This window comes from Eubalaena glacialis, chromosome 2 (assembly GCF_028564815.1).
Source record: "Eubalaena glacialis isolate mEubGla1 chromosome 2, mEubGla1.1.hap2.+ XY, whole genome shotgun sequence".
NCBI classification, from domain to species: domain Eukaryota; kingdom Metazoa; phylum Chordata; class Mammalia; order Artiodactyla; family Balaenidae; genus Eubalaena; species Eubalaena glacialis.
The window spans coordinates 185,654,407-185,679,938 of NC_083717.1; the positions used below are offsets into that span (position 1 = coordinate 185,654,407).

General features: G+C 48.2%; 1 pseudogene; it reads right to left on the reverse strand.

Moving 5' to 3' along the window:
* Positions 1–1,359: 1,359 nt before the first annotated feature.
* Positions 1,360–8,049, reverse strand: LOC133085684 (serpin A3-8-like; annotated as a pseudogene).
* Between the last annotated feature and the right edge of the window lie 17,483 nt (positions 8,050–25,532).

The window sequence follows — 25,532 nt, forward strand, 5'->3', positions numbered from 1 at the left end:
TTTCTCACTCTTTCTCCTGCCAAGGACATTCTCCTCTCTGTTTACCCTACCACATTTTATTCTTCCTCTGATGGCAGCACAAAAAGCACCTCCTCCAGGAATGCTTCGCTGACTCCCTGGGCTGAGTTTGATCCTCTTCTATCAGCCTCCAGAGCCTTGTTTCATCATCCATGTTTCGCATGAGTTCCTAAGTCCCAGGAGGGTCACTGCTGTGAAAATCTTTGAGGGCAGATTCATTCTGTTCTTTAGAGTGCTCCTCTGACCCAGGAGGTTGCGATAACATCCTGCCGGCAATAATTAGTAGCTGTGTGGCATTGGGGGAAATTACTGAGCCTCTCTGTTCCTCAGTTTCCTCATCGGTAAAATGCGATGAGTAACAGCAAGTATCTCATGTGATCATTTCAAGGACTAAACGGGTTATTCCAGGTAGAGGTCTTAGCAGGCTGCCTGGCAGAGAGATCTCAACCCTTCATTTGTGGGTGATGTCATCATTTATGCCGGGAGCTGATCATCCTGGAGATGACACAGCCCCTGATCACATGAGGGACATGAAGAACCAAGTGGGTTCCTTTTATTGCAGGTGTTTGTTTATTGACCTTTCGCTCCCAGGATCCCCGTTCCGGTTGCTGAGGGGGATCCTCTGTCAGGGGAGTATGTGGAACTCGTCAGGTGGTGGAGGAGCTCATCTGGGAACCTGGAAGTAGCTAGTCTCCCAGGTTGAGGTGCTGGGGGGCAGCAGGGGAGATCCTGGGGGGAGGCCCAGCTCAGCTGCAGGAGCAACGGTTCCAGGAGCTGTGCCAGAAGAGGTCAGGGTCGGAGCCCCTGCGATGTCAGCACGAGGGCACATCCTGGGCCCTGGGGGATGGAAGAGTGAACCTGGACCTAGGGCCGTAGTCCCGGAAGTGGGCATCGGGCAGCAGGAGCCCCTCCCAGCCCTGGGCCTGAGGTCCAGTGGGCTTGGTCACAAGCACAAAGCCTGCTCCTGGGCTGGCTGGTGAGGCTGGGGCAGAGGGGCCCAGAGTCTGGGGTGGGCTGAGTGTGTGTGGGAGGTCAGGGGGCTTGGCCTCGGGGACCAGGCAGTGGCAGGAGCATGGAGTCAGGCAGATCAGCGTGGAGACACACAGGAAAGAGTCCAGTCCAAGGAAGGTGGTTTATTGCTGTCGTAGGGCTCAGAGCCTCCTTCTAACCAGGACACAGGCTCCCTGGGCATGTGAACCCCCCAGCAGAGTCACTGTCACCTTCCCAAGGGTGAGTAGGTGGGATCAGGCAGGGGGCTACTCGGGGCACAGGGGCAGGCTGCCCCCAGGGACCAGGGCACTCAGTTCCTTAGCGAGGGGACCCGCCACTCAGTGCAGAGCTCTAGGCTTGACTGGGGTTGGTGACCTTGCCCAAAAAGATGATGCTCTGGGTGTCTTTACTGAGTGTGGGAAACATACAGAGCCTGTTGAAATGCATAGTGATCACTTCTCCAGTCTTGTAGATCAAGTTGCTTCCCGTGGCAGCAGCTCCTTCCAAGCCCTCCTCGTCCACGTCAAGCACAGCGCTGTGGACCACCTGTGGGGACACCAGAGCATTCCCCACCAGAGACAAGGTGGGTGGGAGGGGAGCAGCTGCCTGAGTGCCTCTAAGGGGACTGACATTCATCCACCTTCTGCCGCTGGCCGTCACTGTGCTGTCAACGTGTTCAACTTGTGTGTTTCTCCCAACAAACCTGTCAGCCGGTTCATAGTCGTGATGCACAGATGTGCAAAGTGCAGTCAAAGGCTGTGAGTGCTGGGCCCAGGGTCAGACAGGAAAAGAGCAGGGGCTCCCTGATCTGGATCCCTCTCTGTCTGAGTCCAAAACACCCCCCATTTTAGGGGAGAGGGGCAAGGCAAGGCATTTTTCTCACAGGCAACTGTCCACAGTCCCTCCATGTGGAAGCAGCAGATGACGGACAGGGCTTTCTGCTCCTCTGCTGCCCTGGCGCTCGGTGACTTTGCATAGGACGTGGCTTCCCATCCCTGGACCCCGCAGGCCCCTTGGCACATGCGCCTCCTTTACCAGGTCCTTTGGCAGGCGGGGTGCAGGGGAGACTGCAGGGCTGCCCAGCCTCCCCCATCCATTCTGACTTCTCTGCTTCTTGGATCACAGTACCAGGGGCCCTGGGGTTCTTGTCCTGTGCTCAGTATATTTCCATCACGATGGCCCTGTAGCCATTGTTAGTACCTATTACCTCTTACCTGCTCTGCTAGGCATAGCACATGAGCCAAGAACTATCATGCTCCTTTTAAAGATGAAGATAGTGAGGGGTACAGGACTTGAATTATTTATCCCATAGGCAGTAAAAGTTGGAGCATGAGACAGGGGTTCACAGCTGATTCCACCCCAGGCCCTCCCGCTAGATGGGCTTCCATGTCACGATATGTTGCAGGGAAGGTGGGACCACCCTCAGGATGGTTGTAACCAAGCCCTTCTGAGGAGTCCGGGGAGGGTGACTGAGTAAAGAGAAATACAGTTATTTTACTCATTCAAGTTTACCCAAAAGTCTAGCTGGCCTTCATCATTCAAGCTCCCATGTGGAGATGAATTGTCCAAAGTTTAAACACCCACCTGGGAAACCACCAGCGCCTCTGCATCTTTAATCCCTGACTGGTCAGCTGCCGGGCGGGGGGAAGACTTTCCCCATGCGCATCAGGGGAAGGATGCCTTGCAGATCATAATCGCTGGAGCTGGAAAACTTTGGAAGGAGGAGGTGAACTCTTGTTCTAGGAAATGAGAAAAATAAACCTGAATGTCTGCTGGACTCAGAGCCTGCCTTTCTCCCACGTCTCGGCGTGGTCTTCCTTGGTTGCGCTCCAACCACCCGCTTCTCGCTGGAAATAAGGACTCTTTTCCACATTTTCTTCACCCGTCCTACTTACTCTCCTTAATCTGTTAATTATGCATTCCCATCTGCAGGAGTCTAACATGCCAGGCAGTGCACCAGCACCACACCTGGCTCTGCTTCTCCCCTGCAAGCCTGTAGGGCACAGGAAACACCCTAGCTCCAGCAGCTGGGAGACTGTGCTGGGGCGGCTGCTCCTCGGGCACCAGGAAGGCTTCCTGCAGGAGGTGGCATGGAGCCTGAGTCCCAGAGGAGGGGAAGGAGCTGACTGGGTGAAGAGGAGTCCAGGAGGCAGGTGGATGCACTTGCAGGAAAGAGGGAAGAAAGAAGGGCTGCCCCACAGCACAGAGGCAGCCTGAGTGTGGGCAGTGGGGAGGGGAGGGGCCGGGAAGGGGCTTGGGGGGGGACGTGGAGGACTGGGGGCTGCATTCAAGGGCCTTGGGGACCTGAATCAACCAATCCAACATCTCTATCTTCTCTTCCCAGTGAGCTCCTTGAGGGCAGGGATGCGTCTGCTTCTGAGCAGAGGTGGCAGCAGGTTCTTGGAGCAACAGATGCTGTCTCCCACCCCCAGGCCTCCTCTCTCTTTGTCTCTATTTCCCTTAAGACTCTCGTCACGGTGTCAGCTCTTACAGATGCCAAATACGAGGAGGCTGTGGCTCCCATTAAATTCTGAGTCCCTTGGGAGCAGGGAGGTACCTATCCCTCCTCAGAGTCCATCTTTCCTTCCTCCCTCCCTCCCCCCCCCCCCCACTTTATCCATTCATTCAACAGATTCTTAGTGAGCGCCCTCTATGGGCCAGAAATGTGTATATGCTTACTCCCCCGGTGCTTGTAAATCAAAGATGTCCCATGAATATTCTATCCATTTACAACTATTCACTGAGCCCCTGCCCTGTGGTAGCTCTTGGTACTGGAGGAAGGAAAGGGTTGGGAAGGGAGTACATACAGGGGGAGGGTGGGTCCCCATGTCCTGGGGTCTCCTGGGAGTTGCAGTGAGGAGGGGCTGAGAGTCAGGCAGCCCCAAGGCATCCGGTCCCCTGGACAGGGGTTGGGAAAGGGACTGCAGCCTCAATGTCACATCTAGGCAGGTCTCTCGCCCCTTGCGGTTTATAAAGTGCCTTCCACACCCATTCCCCCCTTGGATCTGCAGAACCTCCCACTCAGGACAGTGGGTCAAGGACGCCCCTCCCCTCTCAGTAGGGAGCTGAGCCCCAGAGAAGCACAGGGAGTGGCCGGGGGAGTGTGAGCCTGCGAGTGGGACTCTGGGTCTGGGGCTCCCCCGCCCCTGCGCAGCTGCCCACACACCCTCCCCTCGGCCCCCTGCAGACACTGCGCCCAGAAGTGCCTCTCCCTCTGCTGTCCACCTTGTTATTGGTCTCCTGAATTCCATGTCCTGGCCTGTGTGTCTGCCCTCAGTTTATCCAGAACCCGACCCTTTCCCACCCTTCCCGGCTCCTTCTGGTCCGCCCCCCGTGGCTCCCCTGGATGAGTGCACTAGGCTCCTGGTTGGCCTCCCTGCCTCCATGCTTGTCTGCTGTCTGTTCTCCACTGGACTACCTGAGTGATCTTTCTAAAACATTACTCAGATCATTCATTCTTTGGCCCAAAACCTTGTGAGAACTGTACATTTCCCTTGGTGGGGGAAGAGTTAAGGGGTCTGCAAGGCCTCACATGACCTGAGCCCGCCTGGGGTCCTGACCTCTCCCAACTTTCCCTCTCACTCTCTCTGCTCTGCTGCTCTGGCCTCACTAACCCTCAACCACACCAGGCTCCCTCCTGTCTTACAGGCTTTGCACTGGCTGTTCCCTTGGCCAGGAATGCTTTTCCCCACCATATTCACATGGCTCAACCCTCACTTCAAACATCACCTAATGACCACCCTAGTTACAATCACAAACTACTCGCAGGTCCAATTCTCTTACTCTTTTTACTGTGCTTTACTATCCGGCCTCCCCATTTCTAACCATTCAACCCATCAAATAATTTATTACATTTATTTCTTGTATGTCTCTTTCAATCACAAAGCAAGCTCACGAGGGCAGAGAATTTAATGTTTTATTTGCTGACCTACCCTCAGAGTCTAAAATAGTCCCTGGCACATAGTAGGTTCTCAATTAAACTGTGAAAACAGTGCTGAATGGTTGAATGAATAAATGAGTGAATGTAATGTTTAGCCAGTGCAAAGCTGATGCTCAGCATCTGTCTCACCTGAGCCCCCAACTGATCCCAGTTCCATCTGCCCCCCTCCACCTGCAAGAGGTGGAGCCATGGAGAGAACAGCATGAGTGGTGGGGGCTGTGTGAGGATCCTCATGACGCAGCGCATGTTAGTGTCAGAGGAACCCTCAGCCCCGCCCCCTCTGATGTCATCATCTTAGAGAAGTAACAGTTCAGGCCCAGAGCCATGCAGGCAGCCAAGGACAAGGTCACCCCTGGACGGGCCCTCCCACCTCTGCCCCTGCCCCTGGACATTACTGAGGCCCCGGGGCTGCGGGTCCGGAGTCCAGGAAGAGGGGGAAGGGCCGAGAAGGCAGGTGGGCCCACAGCTTCGGGTCCTGGGGACAGTCACCTGGGCTGCAGTGAGTCTCTCCACCTCCTCAGCGTCTCTGGGAGCAACTCGGCCTCCAGGTCCTGCATTTTGCCCTCTTTAGGGAGGATGAGGGGCGTGGTGTCGTTGCGGGTGTACTTGAGCTCCACCACGGTGCAGGCCCTCAACTCGTCCCGGAAGTAAGGAGTTTCCAGGCCCCCAGTGGTCATCATGGGCGCCTCCACCGTCCTCTTCTCGCTCACATGGAACTCTGACTGCTTAGTATGTTGGGGGTCAAATCGGGTCTTCCACTGGGCTGGAGGCGGAGGGAGCAGGTGAGGGGTCTCTGGTGCAAAGGCTGCCGGCTGCTCCCTCCTCTGCCCTGGTCCCTGAGCGGGGAAGACCCTCCCCACACCAGCAGCCCCCCACGTGCCTCTAGGGATGGCCCTGCTAGGTTTGCACATATACCTGGGCAGGTGGGTAGGCCCTTGGGGATGGGGGTGACCCCACAGGTCTGGATTGGAAAGGGGGCCACGAAAAAAACCTGGTTAATTGTGCTACATGAGAAACCAACAGGAACAGGAGAGGGCAAGGGAGAGATGGGGTGAGGTTAGGCCTGCGGAGAAATGGGAGCTCCTGGTCCTTAAAGGGAACAGTATTAGTGACCAGTGGTTAGTTGCTGGCTTTGTAGGTAGAGCACACGTCCCTGCAGCCTTGTGAGCCAGGCTGAAGCAGGAGCCACATGGGGACCAGGAGGGCAGGGTGGGGTCACTAGAGGAGAGGTCTGGGGTCTCCCCCCAGGAGGATGGAACATTCAGTGAGAAGGTTCGTGGGGAGATCGGGGCCCTGGGGCTTCATGGAGTGTGTATCCACCCCTGCTTCCTGCTTTGTTTCCACCCCTGCCTGTGTCCTCAGGGTTAGAGGCAGGAGCAGAGGGAAAACTGGGCTGGCTGGGGTGCCCCTTGTGGGGGAGATTTGGGAGGAGAAAATCCTAGGACAGTGCCGGGTTGTAGGAGAGGAAAACACAGGAGACTCGAAGAACAAATGTAGCAGGCCTGGCCTGGTTTCCTTTTCCAAAGAAATGCAATTCTGTGCCTTCATTTATAGATGAAAACACAGACCCAGGAAGGGCAGCCCTGGGCTCTGCCAGGAGCCCCCAGCACAGGGCTAACTTGTTTCCCCACAACTAGTGTCTCTTAGGCACCTGACCACGCCCAGATTCGATGATAGTTTTTTGTGTCCTTATCTATTTTGGGTCTCTACTGCACTACTGGCTCCATGTATGAAATCTATCTGCCTTCACTCTGACCCTTATGAATTTCCGGGCTGAGGTTTGCAATATCGAGTTTCTATCAATGAGACTGGGCACTGGTCCAACTAGAATCTGGGAAAATACACTGCCCTGGATATTGTCCTCCCCTGAGACTTTCCCCAGATGGTGGCCTTGACATTTCCACCCTCAAGATGATAGAAGCGTAAAATTGAAGAACCTTGGGATGCCCAGGCTCCTCAGAGGCTGTCACACTGTGAAGATGGCCACCAGCCCCACCTTAAGCCCCAGAGGCCAAGACCCTTAGAGGGAGCCCAGGTCAGACACAGCCCACAGTGCGCACATCAGACGCCTTCCTGAGCGTGTCCGAAAGCATCTCATCAGGAAGGAATCTGGAGTTCCCGGCCACCCTGGAGAGAGCTGAAAGCACAGCTTATTCTTTTGGCAGCCGGGCAAGTTTAAGTCAGAAAAAAAAGTCTCCCTCTGCCTCACACAAAGTAGTGGCTCCTCTGCACTTATGTCCTGTAAAGAGAAGTGGAATTTGGATAACACTAAAGTAGACAAAGCCTATGGTCGGGGCAGGGCCTTGGTGCCTAAGCTCCCTTAAGCCATGGGGAGTCCCTTCTGTAACGGTTTGCTAACAACACAGGTGGCTGAGCCAGAATAGAAATAGTCCTGGAGCCTCAGAACAAATTTTATTTATCTTCCCGAACCCCAATCTGGCCACCCACCTTTAAAGAAGATGTAATTCACCAGGATCATCTTTGTGAGCTTGTCAAGGTCCTTGAAGAACTCCACAATTTTCCCCTGGGTTTTATTCCTCACATAGTCATTGATGAGCTTCTTGGCAGTGTCGGAATCCCGGAAGTCGGTGGAGAAGTCCTCGGAGGCACACAGCGCCCGGGCATCTTCCCTGAACTTGTCCAGAAGATTTAGCTGCTCCTGGACGAACATGGCGTTGCCCACGCTCAGCTGCAGCTGGTTGCTGGGTCGGCCGAGCATCTGCAGGAGGTGCTGGAAGCTCTGGTGGATTTCTGTCTCAGGGGTCTTTGTGAGGTTGAACTTGAGGCCTTCCAGGATTTCCATCAGGGTTGGTCCGCGGGCGCCCTAGGACAGGAAGGCCAAGGCCATGGAGATGCTCAGGGGGGGAGAAGATGACACTCTCATTGGGGGTCTTCAAAGCCAACTGCTTGTAGAGGCTGAAAGCAAAGTCGGTGTTGCTGGAGACGAATGTGTGGTCGCCCACAGGCACCCCTTTGTGTTGGTCTTCTGGGGTCACGTCCTCCGGGTCAAGCCCGCCCCCTGGGAGGCAGCGGACACTGGAGCAGAGCCCAGCCACCAGGAGCCCCAGAGCCAGGAGGGGGGACATGCCCTCTGCCCTCATCTCTGAAAAGCAAAGCTCCTTTAAGTCTCGGTGTGTCAGATGATGTCCCAACCACCACCCACTGTCCCCACGTGGTCTCTCTTCTCTCTGCCTCTGCTGCTTTGTGACCTACCAGTTCTAGGCACCCTCCTGGGCTCCCAACATGCATGAGGAGGCTCTGGGCTCCCTCTCACTCTTTGAAGCAAGTACGGTAATTGTTACCAATTTCCCCAATGGAGAAACTGGGCACAGAGAGGGAAAGGGGCTTTTCCAAGGTCACCCAGCAAGCAAGTGGAGGAGCGAGGGTGAGAAACCTGGGTTGCCTGCCTCCAAGGTAGGGAAGCTGGTGATGGGTGTGAGGTGCTGTCCAGTGAGAACCCATCCCCCCTCCTGCTGGGAGAGCAGACACTGCCAGAGGGGACTAGGAAGCAGGGGCTCCGTTTCCACTATGTCCCCTGTCTGCCCCCCAGGACGGAGCCCTGGACTGAGTCAGCGGGCACAGCACCTCTCCCGGCCTCTTGATGACAAGCGTGTGACCTTAGGGAGGCACTCACATCGTGGTGCCGGGTCACAGTGAGGGTTCAGTGAGAGAGGTCACCACAAGCAGCGAGGGCAGGCTGGAGCCTAGGTGACCCTGATGAGGGTTGGTGTAAAGAACAAGGAAGGTAGAGTGTTCTTTTCAGCCCCAGCCAGGTGAACACATGGTGGTTGATTCCACTGTAAGCTTGGAAAGGCCTCCTAGTGGGGAGAAAGCAGGGTGGGCTCAGAGTCTCAGAGTCCTGGGCAAGGATTTCATTTTGGCCATTTGTGAGTGCTGTGTGGTGACAAGCAAGTGACTGAGCCTCTCTGAGCCTCAGTTCCCATCTCTGTCCATGTTGAATGGCTCAGGTGACATGAAGTATGAAGGTGCTGGGCTCATAAGAAGAGTTCCAATGGTGTCACCTCCACATGCCACCCTCTTTAGGACCTTACAAGCCAGAGCTGTGATCCGTGGGGACAGGGGACAAGCCACTGCCTGGAAGCCTCCAGGAGAGACTCAGTTCAAAGCTGGTGACCTCAGCAAACAGGATTGTTTACCTTCAGCCTCTGGCCCCTCATCTCAGAGTTCAGAGGAGAAAGGGCTGCTGGGGGGGAAGGGAGGAGAGAGGAAGAGAGAGAGAAAAGAGGCAGAGGAGGGGGAGGAGTGGTGGGAGGGGGTGGAGGGGAGGGAGCTGAGCTGAGTCTCATCCAGAGGCCGATGGAGAGGCCTTCGGACAAGCCTGGGGACAGAGGTGATCAACTGCCCCAAATGTTAGTTTCCTCAGTGCTGATGCAACCGTTTCTTTAAAAAAAGAGTCAAACATTATCCCCAAAATTATTTCTGGAGAAATAGTACCTGTGTATTTGGCCTGGTTGGAGGGCTGGCTCTATTTCTGAGCAGTCGGTCTTTTCAGTGCTGGACAGACTCACCTCCTGTCTGCTTGGCTGCGGGGCCCTTCAGGGATGGTGTAGCCCAGGAAACCTGCCTGGAGACCTTGCAGCCTCTGCCCAGAGGGACCCAGTGCACTAATTCTGTCCCCCCGGCTGTCTTGAGAGCAGCGCCCCGTGCCAGACAAGGAGACGTGCCTCATGGCCCTGGTGGGAGTTCTGACCCTGGCGGTGGATGCACAGTTATATGGGGTACACAGCTGGCTCGAATCAGAATCCCACGGAGGGACTTCCCTGGTGGTCCAGTGTTTAAGACTGTGCTCCCAATGCAGGGGGCTGGGGTTCGATCCCTGTTCAGAGAACTAGATCCTGCATGCTGCAACTAAGAGCCCGCATGCTGCAACTAAAGATCCTGCAAGCCGTAATGAAGATCCCGAGTGCCCCAACTAAGACCAAGTGCAGCCAAATAAATAAATAAATAAATATTAAAGAAAAGAAAAGAATCCCCCAGAGTCAAAGGCAGAAATGACACCAGAAGCCCTGGTGGCATGTTCCTCCCTTTGCAGAATCAAAACTGAGACCCAGAGAGAAGACTGGTCTTCAGAGGGCGCAGAACCCTCCCGGCATCGCGACACAGGTCCTCCCGCCTCCCTCCTGCCTCATGTTCCACAGGCCCCATGCAGAGTATTAGAACCACCCTAAGAAAGGGGTCCCTTTCTCCAAATGTGGGAGCATCATGGATTAACTGCCTGGGAGAGCGGGATGTGGGGAGTGGATCCAGAGTCGCCACCTGCCTGGGATGCTGGATTTTCATGGGCGCTGCTGTCTATTTATCCCGCAAAGATCTCCTCCCCTGCTTGCAAAATGTCTGCGGGGACAACACAGTGTTCTGTCCTCAGACTGGAAATAGGCAGATGATCATTTCTGATAACAAGATTTATTATATCTATTTGAACAACCTAGTTACAGAAACTGCTTTTGGTCCCTTAAAAAAAAAAAAAAAACTAAACTAAAAATAAACAAAAAAAAATTTGCCTTGAGAGTGTTTTCTCCTGTTTAATAAAACTCATTGAGGAATGTGTGAAAGCTCAGAATATATAAAAAGGGACTTTGAAAAATACTCATGACTATTGTTCTTTTTTAGAAAAAAAATCGACTCATCTTAGTTTTTCCCCCTTTTTGCGATTTACTCATTGAGGACCATGTAAAAACCCAGAAAATGGAAAGAAGAATATTTGAAAATATTCCCCAGAATTGTATGACTCTGGGACAGCCCTAGCGAACATTGTCTTCTGTTTCTTTTATGTCATTTTTTTTATGTTTGTTTGCAAGTGTGTGTATATGATAGGAATCTCCAAACACAAACTCAGATAAGTTTAAAATGCAATACAGCTCAATTATGTGTATATAGCTCAATTTGCATGTTGATACACTCCCCCCTTCTTGAGAAAGGAGGGCATGTCTAAATAGACTAAGTGGGAGAGACCTTCAAGATGGCGGAGGAGTAAGACGTGGAGATCACCTTCTTCCCCACAAATACATCAGAAATACATCTACATGTGGAACGTCTCCTACAGAACATCTACTGAACGCTGGCAGAAGACCTCAGACCTCCCAAAAGGCAATAAACTCCCCACGTACCTGGGTAGGGTAAAAGAAAAAGAAAAAGCAAAGACAAAGAATAGGGATGGGACCTGCACCAGTGGGAGGGAGCTGTGATAGAGGAAAGGTTTCCACACACTAGGAAGCCCCTTCACGGGTGGAGACTGCGGGGGGCAGAGGGGGAAGCTTCGGAGCCACGGAGGAGAGCGCAGCCACAGGGCTGCAGAGAGCAAAGCAGAGAGATTCCCGCACAGAGGATCGGTGCTGACCAGCACTCACCAGCCCGAGAGGCTTGTCTGCTCATCCGCTGGCCGGGGAGGGCGGGGCTGGGAGCTGAGGCTCGGGCTTCAGAGGTCAGGTCCCAGGGGGAGGACTGGGGTTGGCTGCGTGAACACAGCCTGAAGGGGCTAGTGCACCACAGCTAGCCGGGAGGGAGTCCGGGAAAAAGTCTGGAGCTGCGGAAGAGGCAAGAGACCATTGTTTTGGGGTGCACGAGGAGAGGGGATTCCTGCTCTGTGTGCCCACAGACAGCAGAGCACCACCTAAGCGAGCTCCAGAGACGGGTGCGAGCCACGGCTATCAGCTCCGACCCCAGAGACAGGCATGAACTGCTAACACTGCCACCACTGCCACCAAGAATCCTGTGTGCAAGCGCAGGTCACTATCTTCACGCCCCCTGGGAGCCTGTGCAGCCCGCTACTGCCAGGGTCCTGAGACCCAGGGACAACTTTCTTGGGAGAACACATGGCGCACTTCAGGCTGTTGCAATGTCACGCTGGCCTCTGACGCCACAGGCTCGTCCCGCATTCCAATTATGACTGCCATATCCCTCCCTCTCCCTAGCCTGAGTGATCAAGAGAGCCCTAATCAGCCGCTACTTTAACCCCCTCCTGTCTAGGTGGGGAACAGACACCTGAGGGTGGCCTACACACAGAGGCGGGACCAAAACCAAAGCTGAATGCCAGGAGCTGTGCGAACGAAGAAGAGAAAGGGAAATCTCTCCCAGCAGCCTCAGGAGCAGCGGATTAAATCCCCACAATCAACTTGATAAACCTTGCATCTGTGGGATACCTGAATAGACAACAAATGTTCCTAAAATTGAAGCGGTGGACTTTGGGAGCAAATGTAGACATGGGGTTTGCTTTCTGCATCTGATTTATTTTTGGTTTTATGTTTATCTTAGTTTAGTTGTTTTGTTTTGTTTTGTTTTTGTTTTTATCTTTTTTATTTTTATTTATTTATTTATTTTTGGCTGTGTTGGGTCCTTGTTGCTGTGCATGGGCTTTCTCTAGTTGCGGCGAGGGGGGGTTACTCTTCGTTGCAGTGCGCAGGCTTCTCATTGCAGTGGCTTCTCTTGTTGCGGAGCATGGGCTCTAGGCACATGGGCTTCAGTAGTTGTGGCACACGGGCTCAGTAGTTGTGGCTCATGGGCTCTAGAGCACAGTCTCAGTAGTTGTGGCACATGGGCTTAGTTGCTCCGCGGCATGTGGGATCTTCCCAGAGCAGGGCTCGAACCCGTGTCCCCTGCATTGGCAGGTGGATTCTTTACCACTGTGCCACCAAGAAAGTCCTATCTTAGTTTAGTTTTTAGTGCTTGTTATCATTGGTGGACTTGTTTATTGGTTTGGTTGCTCTCTTCCTTTTTTTAATTTTTTTCTCCTTTTTTCTCTCTTTGTGAGTGTGTGTGTGTATGTTTCTTTGTGTGATTTTGTCTGATTAGGTTTACTTTTACCACTTCTCTGAGGGTTCTGTCTGGTTTTCTTTGTTTGTTTGTTTGTTTTTAGTTTTTCCTTCTTTATTTTTTGTTTGTTTTTTCTTTCTGTAAGTGTGTATGTGTATGTTTCTTTGTGTAATTTTGTCTGTTTAGTTTTGCTTTTACCATTTGGTTTGGGGTTCTATCTGTTCTTATTTTGTTTTTTCTTCCTTTTCTTCTGGGCCATGCAGCTGTCAGGGTTTTGGTGCCCCGCCTGGGTGTCAGGCCTGAGCCTCTGAGGTGGGAGAGCTGAGTCCAGGACATTGGATCACCAGAGACTTCCCAGCCCTGCATAATATCAATTGGTGAGAGCTCTCCCAGAGATCTCCGTCTCAACACTAAGGCCCAGCTCCACCCAACAGCCAGCAAGCTCCAGTGCTGGACGCCCTATGCCAAACAACTAGCAAGACAGGAACACAACCCCACCCATTAGCAGAGAGGTGGCTTAAAGTAATACTAAGTTCACAGACACCCCAAAACACACCACCGGATGTGGCCCTGCCCACCAGAAAGACAAGATCCAGCCCCACCCACCAGAACATAGGCATCAGTCCCCTCCACCAGGAAGCCTACACAAGCCACTGAACCAACCTCACCCACTGTGGACAGACACCAAAAATAATGGGAACTACGAACATGCAGACTGCAAAAAGGAGACCCCAAACACAGTAAGTTAAGCAAAATGAGAAGACAGAGAAATATGCAGCAGATGAAGGAGCAAGGTAAAAACCCACCAGTCCAAACAAATGAAGAGGAAATAGGCAGTCTACCTGAAAAAGAATTCAGAGTAATGATAGTAAAGATGATCCAAAATCTCGGAAATAGAATGAGGAAAATACAAGAAACGTTTAACAAGGACCTAGAAGAACTAAAGAGCAAACAAACAATGATGAACAACACAATAAATGAAATTTAAAAATCTTTAGAAGGGATCAATAGCAGAATAACTGAGGCAGAAGAACGGATAAGTGACCTGGAAGATAAAATAGTGGAAATAACTACAGCAGAGCAGAATAAAGAAAAAAGAATGAAAAGAATTGAGAACAGGCTCAGAGACCTCTGGGACAATATTAAACGCACCAACATTCGAATTATAGGGGTCCAAGAAGAAGAAGAGAAAAACAAAGGGTCTGAGAAAATATTTGAAGAGATTATAGTTGAAAACTTCCCGAACATGGGAAAGGAAATAGTCAGTCAAGTCCAGGAAACGCAGAGAGTCCCATACAGGATAAATCTAAGGAGAAACAAGCCAAGACACATATTAATCAAGCTATCAAAAATTAAATACAAAGAAAACATATTAAAAGCAGCAAGGGAAAAGCAACAAATAACATACAAGGGAATCCCCATAAGGTTAACAGCTGATCTTTCAGCAGAAGCTCTGCAAGCCAGAAGGGAGTGGCAGGACATAATTAAAGTGATGAAAGGGAAAAAGCTATAACCAAGATTACTCTACCCAGGAAGATCTCATTCAGATTTGACAGAGAAATTAAAACCTTTACAGACAAGCAAAAGTTAAGAGAATTCAGCACCACCAAACCATCTTTGCAACAAATGCTAAAGGAACTTCTCTAAGTGGGAAACACAAGAGAAGGAAAAGACCTACAAAAACAAACCCAAAACAATTAAGAAAATGGTAATAGGAGCATACATATTGATAATTACCTTAAATGTAAATGTATTAAATGCTCCAATCAAAAGTCATAGACTGGCTGAATAGATACAAAAACAAGACCTGTATATATGCTGTCTACAAGAGACCCACTTCAGACCTAGGGACACATACAGACTGAAAGTGATGGGATGGAAAATGATATTCCATGCAAATGGAAATCAAAAGAAAACTGTAGTAGCAATTCTCATATCAGACAAAATAGACTTTAAAATAAAGACTATTATAAGAGACAAAGAAGGACACTACATAATGATCAAGGGATCAATCCAAGAAGAAGATATAACAATTGTAAATATTTATGCACCCAACATAGGAGCCCCTCAATACATAAGGCAAATGCTAACAGCCGTAAAAGGGGAAATCGACAGTAACACAATCATAGTAGGGGACTTTAACGCCCCACTTTCACCAATGGACATATCATCCAAAATGAAAATAAATAAGGAAACACAAGTTTTAAATGACGCATTAGACAAGTGATTTCATGAGCCAGGTTTTAACCTAGAAACTGGACATCCAGCAGGGAATGAAACAGGTAAAGCTCCTACTGTCAAGGTGAGTCATCTCTCTAGTTCTGGAACATTACACTTAATGGAAGTTCGGGGTCAGTAATCCAGCAGTCTGCAAATGTTTTCTGTAAAAGGCCAGAGAGTAACTATTTTACATTTTGAGAGACACATTTGGTCACCTCCTCCCTTCCCCTCCCTTTTCTCCTTCTCTTTTCCTTTTTTTAGCAAACTTTTACAAATGGAAGTTAAATATAATTTTAAAATATTTTCATAATATTATATATAATATATTAAAATATAATTCTTAACCTGTGAGATACACAGAAACAATCTGTGCGCATATTTGGCCGGGGACCTGGTCTTACTGAGAAGTGATCAGATACACATGGAATCCATAAACGTGAATAAGCATTTCCCTCCTTTAGTTCAGGCTCACATCACAGCTTCCAGCCACAGATGGCCCATAGAGGTCTGGGGTTTGGGTGAATTTCTTTGCCTCCCTCCCACCTCACCATTCCATCCCACCCTCCTTGCAATTGCAGGGAAGCCCTTCCCCACTGGAACCTTCTCGTTTTTCTCTCCCTTCTTCTCTCCATCTCTCTCTTGCTTCTATGGCCTCTTGGTCCTGAAAAACCCTCTGCTTCTTTCATTTCCCCCAATCCCCTTCTCCTAGCTCCTGGGCAGGTTGTCAGATTGTCAATCATCCATTCAGTCCCACCAGGCTCCAGGTGGGACTCCCTGGGTGGGACCAGGTGGGTGCCGCATGTTCCACAAGCAGAACATCTAGTAGATAGTCCCTGTCTGACTTTGCTACAACTGACTGCCTCTTTGTGTAGCTATGATTCTGATTATGTTGATTATTTTGATTATTAGGTCTTGGTCTGTGCTAACCTCCAGGGAAGTGGTTTAGGAAGAAGGAAAAATTCCAACATCTAATCTCATGACTTGCCCAAGGACCCGCAGCTGTTAAATGGTAGAGCTGGTGGAGCTTGGAAAAAAACCAACCCAATGCCAAAATCAGGCTCTCTCTACCCTTCCTGCTCTTTCTTAAAAAAAAATAGGAAGACATTACCATGCTTGAGCATATGAAAGAAAATTACAGTCTTGGGAGTATAATTCTTGCACAAGTGTTGGGGCCACTGCTTTTTTAAGGCATTGATTGTCTATGGATCTGCACAGGAAGGCTGTGTCCTTTAGATGGGGTGGGGTCCTAGCTGAAAGCGTGCTCTGTCCCCATCAGTCACCACTGAGTGAGAGATACATTTTTTTTGTTAATGTTGAGTGAAATGATCATTTTTAAATGCTGATAACCTAGAGAGAAGAAAAAAAAAAGGTTGATAAGACGGGGAAGGAAGATATTAATCCATGGGTATTAATCAAGTTGGTATTGGGCATTGATGGGGCCTTGAGCTGTAGGGGACCTGCAGGGACAACCAGTGTGAGGTTTCCTGTCTCATGGGTGGACAAACACGTGGAGACCAGAGTCCAAGTGTCCTGGGAGATGCTGGGACATAGGGGATCTTGGGAAGAGCTTGGCCCACAGAGATCCCTGGAGGGAGAGCCGACTTTGACTTTTATTTTTAATTAAGTTTTTAATTTTTTAATTTATTTTTGGCTGCATCAGGTCTTCGTTGCTGCACGTGGGCTTCCTCTAGTTGCGGCGAGCGGGGGCTACTCTTCATTGTGGTGCGAGGGCTTCTCATTGCAGTGGCTTTTCTTGTTATGGAGCATGGGCTCTAGGTGCGTGGGCTTCAGTAGCTGTGGCACATGGGCTCAGTAGTTGTGGCACACGGGCTTAGTTGCTCCGTGGCATGTGGGATCTTCCTGGACCAGGGCTCAAACCCGTGTCCCCTGCATTGGCAGGCGGATTCTTAACCATTGCGCCACCAGGGAAGTCCCTGACTTTGACTTTCTGACTAGCCAGGCTGAGTCTGTCTGTCTCTGGGGCTGAGAAAGACCAAGGAGAACACAGAACTAAGATCTGTCCCAGGAACCTCTGAAAGGCGGTGCTCAACACAACCAGTGTAGGGAGAGATAGCGCTGCTCCTTCACCATCATACCTAACAAAACCTAGAGGCTGACAGGTGTGTTACTTCCTATGGCTGCTTATACAAATTACCACATACTTGGCAACTTAAAACACAGCCTCTAGGGCAGATTCCACTCCTTGCCTCTTCCAGATGCACATAGGGTTCACAGGGATAATCCAGGACAACCTCCCCATTTCCCATCTCATGATCCTTCCGTTAATCACATCTGCAATAATCCTACCCCCACCCCCAGCATCAGTTTTGTTGGCATAAAGGTAACATTCACAAGTTTCAAGTGTTCAGACATGGATATATTAGGGAGTCATTTTTCAGCTTACATCAATGGACAACAAAGAAAAAAATGAAATAAAGAGCTCTCAAATGTTTCATAAACGGAGGAGCAGGGAGAATGAGAGAGGAGAGACAGAGACAGAGAGAGACAGACAGACAGAGAGAGGTGAGTAGGGTAAGTATTTTGGATGGTCTCATCTTATTAGGATGGGAAATAGCCATGGGATTTGGGGCAGGTTAATATTACATTTGGTGGGAAAAAAGAGTATGTTTTGATTGGAATAAAGAGTTGGTATCTAATTTCCAAGGATAGTTGAAACATACATCCAATTATGACCAGTGATAAAAGGAAGGTAAATATCAAAATGTATAAGTGTATTTGACCCTCCAAATGGAAAGATGGCAAAAAAAGAAAATAATAGAATTTTAGTCAAAGTCAGAAATATATGGAAAAGAAAAAGGAGTAAACAAGAAAGCAATACATCGTAAATCTAAGTTATGATGAAGGAACACATGGGAGAAAAAATTTTCCAAAGAGAACCAAAATCATATTTGCCATCCCACAATGTGACCTTGGGACTCCCCAGGTGGGCTTTTATGACCGCATCAACCAATATGGGAGAGGAGGACAAGTGACGCTCTGTGACTTCTGAGTCTACACAGTACTGCGAGGAAGGCCAAGCCACATGGAAAGGATTCATGTAGTTGTCCTGACCACAGCTCCAGCTGAGGTCTTTGCTTACAGCCAGCATCAGCCACCAGACATGTGAGGGAGGAAGCTTTAAATGGTTTCAGCCCAGCCATTGTCTGAGAGTAAACACAGGAGACACCCAGAGTGAAAATGACCTCATTGAGCCTAGTCAGAGTTGAACACCAGAACTGTGAGAATTAATAACAAGAAATGATTGTTGTTTTATAACACTACATTCTATACTTAGCAAAAATATTCTTCAAAATTGAAGGCTAAATATAGATTTCTTTAGACAAACCAAAGATTAGACGACTCATTACAAAAAAATGGAAAAGAAAGTTCTTGGGATAGAAGGAAAACACACAGATAGAAAATGGTACCTAAACACAGGAATGAAGTGTAGCAAAAATAGAATAAGTAGATTTTTTTCCTCATTTTGAAACTCTTTGGTGGATATTGACTGTTTATAGCAAAAAAAAAAAAAAAAACAAGTTGCAATGTATTGTGGAGTTTATAACATATGTAAATTAAAGATAAGACAACAATAGCACAAAGTACAAAAGGGAAAAAATCAAGAATATTGATGTAAGATTCTTACACTTTACTTGAAGAGGTATAATGTTATTTGAAGGTATACACTGATAAGTTAAAGATTTACTGTAAATTTTTAATCTACTGAAAAAAATGTAAAACAAAGAAGTATAGCTTATAAGCCAACAGTTGAGTAAAACAAAAACATAAAAACTCCTCAAATAACCCAAAAATATGGCAAGAGAAAAAATTCAAAACACAGATGGATCAAATAGGAAACAAATAGAAAGTTAGTAGTCTACCCTAACCATATCAGTGATCACATTCGGTAACAAAAATTATAGCATTTCATTCATTTATTCATCCATTTATTCACTAACTATTTATTGAATACCTACTATCTGTTAATCACTACAGTCTTATTGAGAATACAATGGTGTACAAAAGTGTCAGAGTCCCAGCACTCAAGGAGCTTTGAGTGTAATAATGGACACAGATAAGTAGCTTGCCATTAAAATATATTGTGCTATATTCTTTGATAACAGAGTGGGTCAGGCTGGACCTCTACCTCACACCATATATAAAAATTAACTCAAAATGGATCAAAGACCTAATTGTAACACCTAAACCCAAAAAAAACTCCTAGAAGAAAACGAAGGACTAAATCTTCATGACCTTAGATTTGGCAGTGGATTCATAGATCTGACACTAAAAGCATGAGCAACAACAAAAAAAGGAGGTAAATTGGACTTCATCAAAATTAAAACTTTTCACGTGTCAAAAGACACTATCAAGATTGCAAAAAGACAACCTGCAGAATGAAAGTAAATATTTCCAAATCATGTATCTGATGAGGAAATTGTATCTAACATATTTAAAGAATACATACTACTCAATAATAAAAAGACAAACAATCCAATGACAAACTAGACAAAGAACTTGAATAGACATTTTTCCGAAGAAGATACACAAATGTCCAATAAGCACTGAATAAATGCTCACCATCATTCATCCTTAGGGAAATGCAAATCAAAACCCTAACCTGACATCTACTAGGATGAAATAATAATAATAATGATGATGATGGAAAATAAATAACAAGTGCTGTCAAGCATATGGAGAAATTGGACCCCTCATACATAGCTGGTGAAAATGTAAAATGATGCAGCTGCTGTGGAAATTGGTTTGGTTGTTCCTCAAAGAGCTAAAGGTAGAGTTACCATATGACCCAGCAATTCCATTCCTAGGTGTACACACAAGGAAAATGAAAACATACATTCACACACAGACCTGTGCATGAATGTTTACAGTAACATATTCATAATACTCCCCAAAATTGAAGCAGGCAGATGTCCATCAAATGACCAATGGATAAACACAGTATGGTACATTCAGACAATGGAATACTATTCAGCCATAAAAAGGAATGAAGAACTGACACATACAACGTGGATGAACCTTGAAGACATCAGCTGAGTGAAAGAAACTGGTCACCAAAGATCACATATTGTATGATTCCATTTATATAAAATGCCCAGACGTTAAATCCAGAGACACAAAGCATATTAGTAGTTGCCGGGTGCTGGGGAAAGGGGGTAACAGGGAGTGACAGATTAATGGGTATAGGGTCGCCTTTAGGGGTGATTAAAATAGTTAGAAACTAAGAAGAAGTGATGGTTGCATAGCATGGTGAATGTACTAATTGGCACTGAATTTTACACTTTAAAATGGTTAATTTTATGTTATGTAAATTTCACCTCAATAGATAGCGAGAGAGACTTAGAGATACAGTAACTAAATGCCATGTGTAGACATTGTTTGGATCCTAATTCAAAATAACCAACTGTAAAAAAAGTTTGGGAACCAGTTAGGGAAGCAATGACTTGATATTTGATGTTATTAAGGAATTATTTTTTACAGTGTGATATGCTACTGTGGGTATAAATTCTTTTAAATTCTTATAGTTAAAATAAAAGTCTGTGTAGACCTGAAGATGCTGAGAAGTCACGGAAAAGTGAGAGTGTGGGTGTTTATGTCCAGGCAGTGGATGTGCAGATTAAAGCTAAAGTCATAAAAAACAAAGCTGGGAGAAAATGAAGTCTGGCTCACACCCATTAACCCATGAAATCTCTGTTTCTGCACTCAGACTGGAGGCCATCTTTGTGCCATCTCTGCCACCAAGCCAGCTCAGGAAGGACAAAGCTTTTGAGTTACAAAAGTTTTGTAAACACTCTTTCTGTTGAGTACATATTAACTTTTCCATTTATGCTGCATTAAAGTAGAAAGTTCTATTGATTTGTATTTACCATTAAAAAACCACTCCAGCAAAAATGAATAAGCCATCATGACATTAGAAAGAGTCATTAGCCAAGCTCCTAGGAGGCAAGATCAATGACCTGAGCTGCACTCCTGTGACGGGCACAGCGTCTGCAGCAGGATGTGTCCCAGAGGAGAGAATGACACCAGGAGAGGCTGGAGCATTGCTCCAATGAGGTCAGTGCTTCCCTGGTTTAAAGAATGTCCATATGCATCATTAGGTTTCAGTTTTATGGCAACCTTGAGTGGTCAGGAGGGCAAAGGAGGAAACTGAGACTCAGGAGAGTCAGGCTGCAAACACCCGAGACTCAGCCCAGGACCCCAGCCCCAGTCTCAGGGAGCTTCCCATGCTCACAGCTCTTTCTCCTCTGCGCAGGGATTCCCACACAACCTGCACTGAGGGGTCAGTTGTTTTCCTCACTATGGGTGATGGGCCAAGGGAGCTTCAGAACAGTCTGTGTTATCCCAGGAGGCCAGTCTGTCACAATCCTCCCAGCAGAGATGAGCTTCTGTGCAAAGGGCCCTGCAGACTTGCTGAGTGTACCCAGCTCCTCTAAGGTTCAGACGAAGATTTCAATTTCAGGTGATTGTGGGGCTGTGGGTGGGGCTGGAGTCTTGGCCCCCAACCAGCTTGGTGAGTAGGCCACAGGTCACCTCCTCACAAGACACACACATGCACCCCTCAAGCTCCAAGAGCTGTACATGTGGGCAACAGGCTGTGTGGTGCCAGCTCACTCTGCCTCCATGACTTTGACCATACTCTTCTTTGGGCTGAAATCTTTTTCTTGGCTCTCTGCTGATCCATCTTCCAGTCTCAGCTCAGGAGCCACCTCCTCCAGGAAGCCTTCCAGGAACTCTCTAGAAATAAAGGCCTGCTGGATTCCTCCTACGGAGTCAATTGATGATTCCAGAGTTTTCCTTGAGGGCCACTCACAAGGCCATGATGACTCTGGATGAGCAGAGTTCAGAGGCTGCTGCCGCCACCAGCATCCAGCTCACTCCCAGGCCTCACCCTGACGTGGATCCCACACCCTCTCCAGGTGCTGAGCTCAATTAACCTTTTCCTGCTGATGACTTTCCACACAGAAACAGGAAGCCTACTTTTTCTGGGGAAGATTGTCAACCTATTGGGATCATGCCCCCTCGGGTGTACTGGATGACTCCAAAGGAACAGAGCAGGGAACCACCCTGGGTGGGTTCTATATGGCCCAGGAGACATCCCCGGACATCCGGGATTCCATTTCTTCATCTAGAAGCGAAATGGGAAATATTGGGGTTGGCCAAAAAGTTTGTCCCCGTAAGATGTTATGGAAAACCCGAATGAACTTTTTGGCCAACCCGATATTTTGACGCAGTGATGAAGGCAGATACTCTTGTACAAGCTTCATGCAGCCATGAAAATAATCACTGGCCCACGTGCCAGGAGCTTCTGTTGCAGAATCGGGTTTAATGAGATATTCCATATACCCTGGCTCCCTTGCCTGGTTTTTATGGGAACCTATGGGGTGAGGGTAATAAAGGAGGTCAAGGCTGTGCCATCGAGAGCACACCTCCTATGTACCAGGTGCTTTATCTATTTTATCTCATTTTAAAATTATTTCCCACAACACATAAACAACTGTGAAGCTGAACCATATGAAATTGATTATATTTGGCCTTTTTTTTACCTGCAAATAAGGCAATTTTATATAGTTCCACCTAATACTATTTCTCCCTTCTCTTAGCTGAGGTTCAGAGCTTGAAAGACACGCCCCAGCTCACTCAGCCAGAAAGTAGCCAAGCTGGGATTCAGGTGTGTTTTATTTCAAAGCTAGACTTTCCATTCTCATTCATTTTCTAAATCGGTGATTTTCAAACTTGTTTGTGTGCACACATCCCCTGAGGATCTGTTAAAAAGCAGATTTTGATTCAGTAAGTCTGGCCTGGGGCCTGAGGTCAGGCATTGCTCACAAGGCCCAAGGATGCCGAGGCCTGTGGTCGGGTGACCACGCTCTAATAGGTGCTAAATGCTTCTGTCCCTGTGACCCCAGGAGGGGTTATGTGGGTTTGGTCACCAGGGCACTGGAGCAGCACTGACCCTTCAGTGCTTGTGTGGAGCTGAACATAATTGCGGCAATACCTCTTTGAAGCCTGCAGACAAAGCTTGCTGTAGGGTTACCTATTAATGAGTGTTTTGCAGGGAAATAACTATTTTAAATAAAGGCTTTTTGCCCATTCTAGGCTTACCATGGGTGCTTGTCACCGTCTGTGGGCTGTGTTCCATGTCAGTGACAGCAGCTGGGACTTTGGCTATCAGCCGGCTCACATCCGTGCTCTCCGGCTGCTCAGAAGGGAACCACGCAGGCTCTGGGGCCGGACACACCGGAGATTGGATTCCGCCCTGGCTCTCACCAGATGCCCACCTAGAGCGGTAAGAGAACAACAGGCAACACAAAGTGCCGGGCTGAATGCCAGTCAACTGGCTGTAACACAGGATCCCATTTAACCCTCATTTAATATTTTACGTTTACTATCACAGATAAAACTTACTGATTTTTTTCTCATCTCCAGTGAGAAGGTGCCCACCAAGCACCAGTGAGTTAATAAAGTTAGCCTCCCAGAAGGGGGAGCCCCGGAGTCACTGAAGGTATCCCCTGAAAAATAGGGGTAAAAAGTACTAGAAAACGGGTGTCTCGTCTTTTGTTTTTTTGAGGGTTGACAATGCGGGCTCCAAACTCAAATGCTTACAGGGATAGGTGGACCTAGGGGGGGTTAGGGAAAAAATAACAGCACAAGTTCAGTGGTGGATGTCAGCTGAGCTGGTGCTGGGAAGGCATAGGGAGTGGTGGGGACTGGGGTAAACTGGGTCTCATCTAAAGGGGGCATCTAATGTTGGCCTGCCTGTGACAGTGGCTTAGATGCGATAAAAATTTAAATTCCGACCTCACGTAAAAGTGAGCTGGCATGGTAGCTCTGCTTTACCCAGGCTTCTTGTAAACTGTGGGTCTGCCATGCCTGGGGTGTTTTCCTCACTTGCACACTTGAAGACCATGCACCAGTGCTTCCACCTTCCAGCCAACAGGAAGGGAGCAAGGGAAAAGGTACAACCCATGAGTTACACATGTCTCTTCAGCTCATCTCCTATTGGCCAGAACCTAGTCACGTGGTGCACCTAGCTGCAAGAGAGGCAGAGATGCATCATTTCTATCTTAGGTTACCATGTGTCTAGCCACAAATTGGAGGTTCTTTTATTTTAGAAGGGATGATTGGCTATTGGGAACCCCCTAATACACAGCCTCTGCCTAAGTTCTTGCCAGCCTCAGTTGGATATCACCTTACAGAAAGGTATCCCAGGGTTGCTGGCTTTTCAATATTTTAAGAGAAACTAAAAAGCCAGGTTTTTATGTGAAAATGTTCCCATTTTTGATGCTGACCACTAATTCAATTTAAAAACTTCTCAGCTGGCCAACAGAGTGTAGGGTAAATAAGCACACAGTAGGTCCGGAAGGCAGCTGTGCAGAGCACAGAGCAGTCAGCAGGATCCCTAAGGCTGTCCCTACAAGGTGCTGGCATCAGGACCTCTGTTAAAACCCAGTCCTGGGGTGTGACTTGCATTGAAATCCCCAGGCAAACATGAGACTGTCCCCAGAGAGTGAAGATGGCAACTACGATGCAGCTTAAATCACAAGACTACGTTTCAGAAGTGTTTGACCACATTTTACAAAAGATGTACCATACTCATTTTTAGACTATTTCTGTTAATAAAGCCAGTTTATATGAAAATCATTGTTATAACAACATAATCCGTAATTTTGCTGAAATGAAGGCAAAAATAATAAATATTATGAAAAATATATGAAGATTTGTGAATTATGTATATATTTATTTCTCATCAAAACATTATCAACCCATCAACAGACACCCAAGACGCATGCAATAAGTATTCGATTCAGTCATCATTGATACTTTGCTGATTTTCAGTCATGTAAAACTATAGCTGGAGCCAGAATTTTCAATTCTACTGTTTTAAAGGTATCAATTTTCAAGGGATGGATTTTATTCAGAAGTTTGTTTTAGCTTGATTAGTAGCTTTCAATCTTTGGATACATGGGAAATGGCTTCCTTTTGTTCTTTGTCCTTGGAGGGCCTGGCTTAGAGGTGGCCGGGGTCTCCTATCTGTCCCCTCTGGGCAGGGATACAGCACTGGAGGTGTGACAGCAGGAAGGAGGGGTGGACAAAGCTGGGACTCCTCAGACCAGAAAGAGGCAGAGGCCTCGAGCCAGAGGGGTCACAGAGCAGGGGTGGGCCTGCTCAGCTGAATGGTTCATCCATCATTCATTCCACAAGCATCTACTGAGTGCACACTGCACACCAAGCACTGGGCCTGACTCACATTTACACGTTCGGGGTGCGTGAGGGAGCAGGAACCCATCCTACAGGTCACTCCATGGAGAAGACAGGGTCCTCGATGCCGGAAGTGCTAGTTGGGAGGGGCCCCAGTATCAGCGCTCCCTGCTTGGATGGCCATTGAGGATGGTCATTGAGGATGGCCGGAGTTCCTTGGGCAGAGATTCTGGGCATATGATGAGGAATGTTGTGGGATGGAGCTGCTTTTCTGTTTTAGGACGAAGGAAATTACCAGTTCAAGTCAAACAAACATGGAGTGTTGGGAAGGATGACCAAAGCCTGGGGCTACCAACCTTGACCTCAACCCACTGGA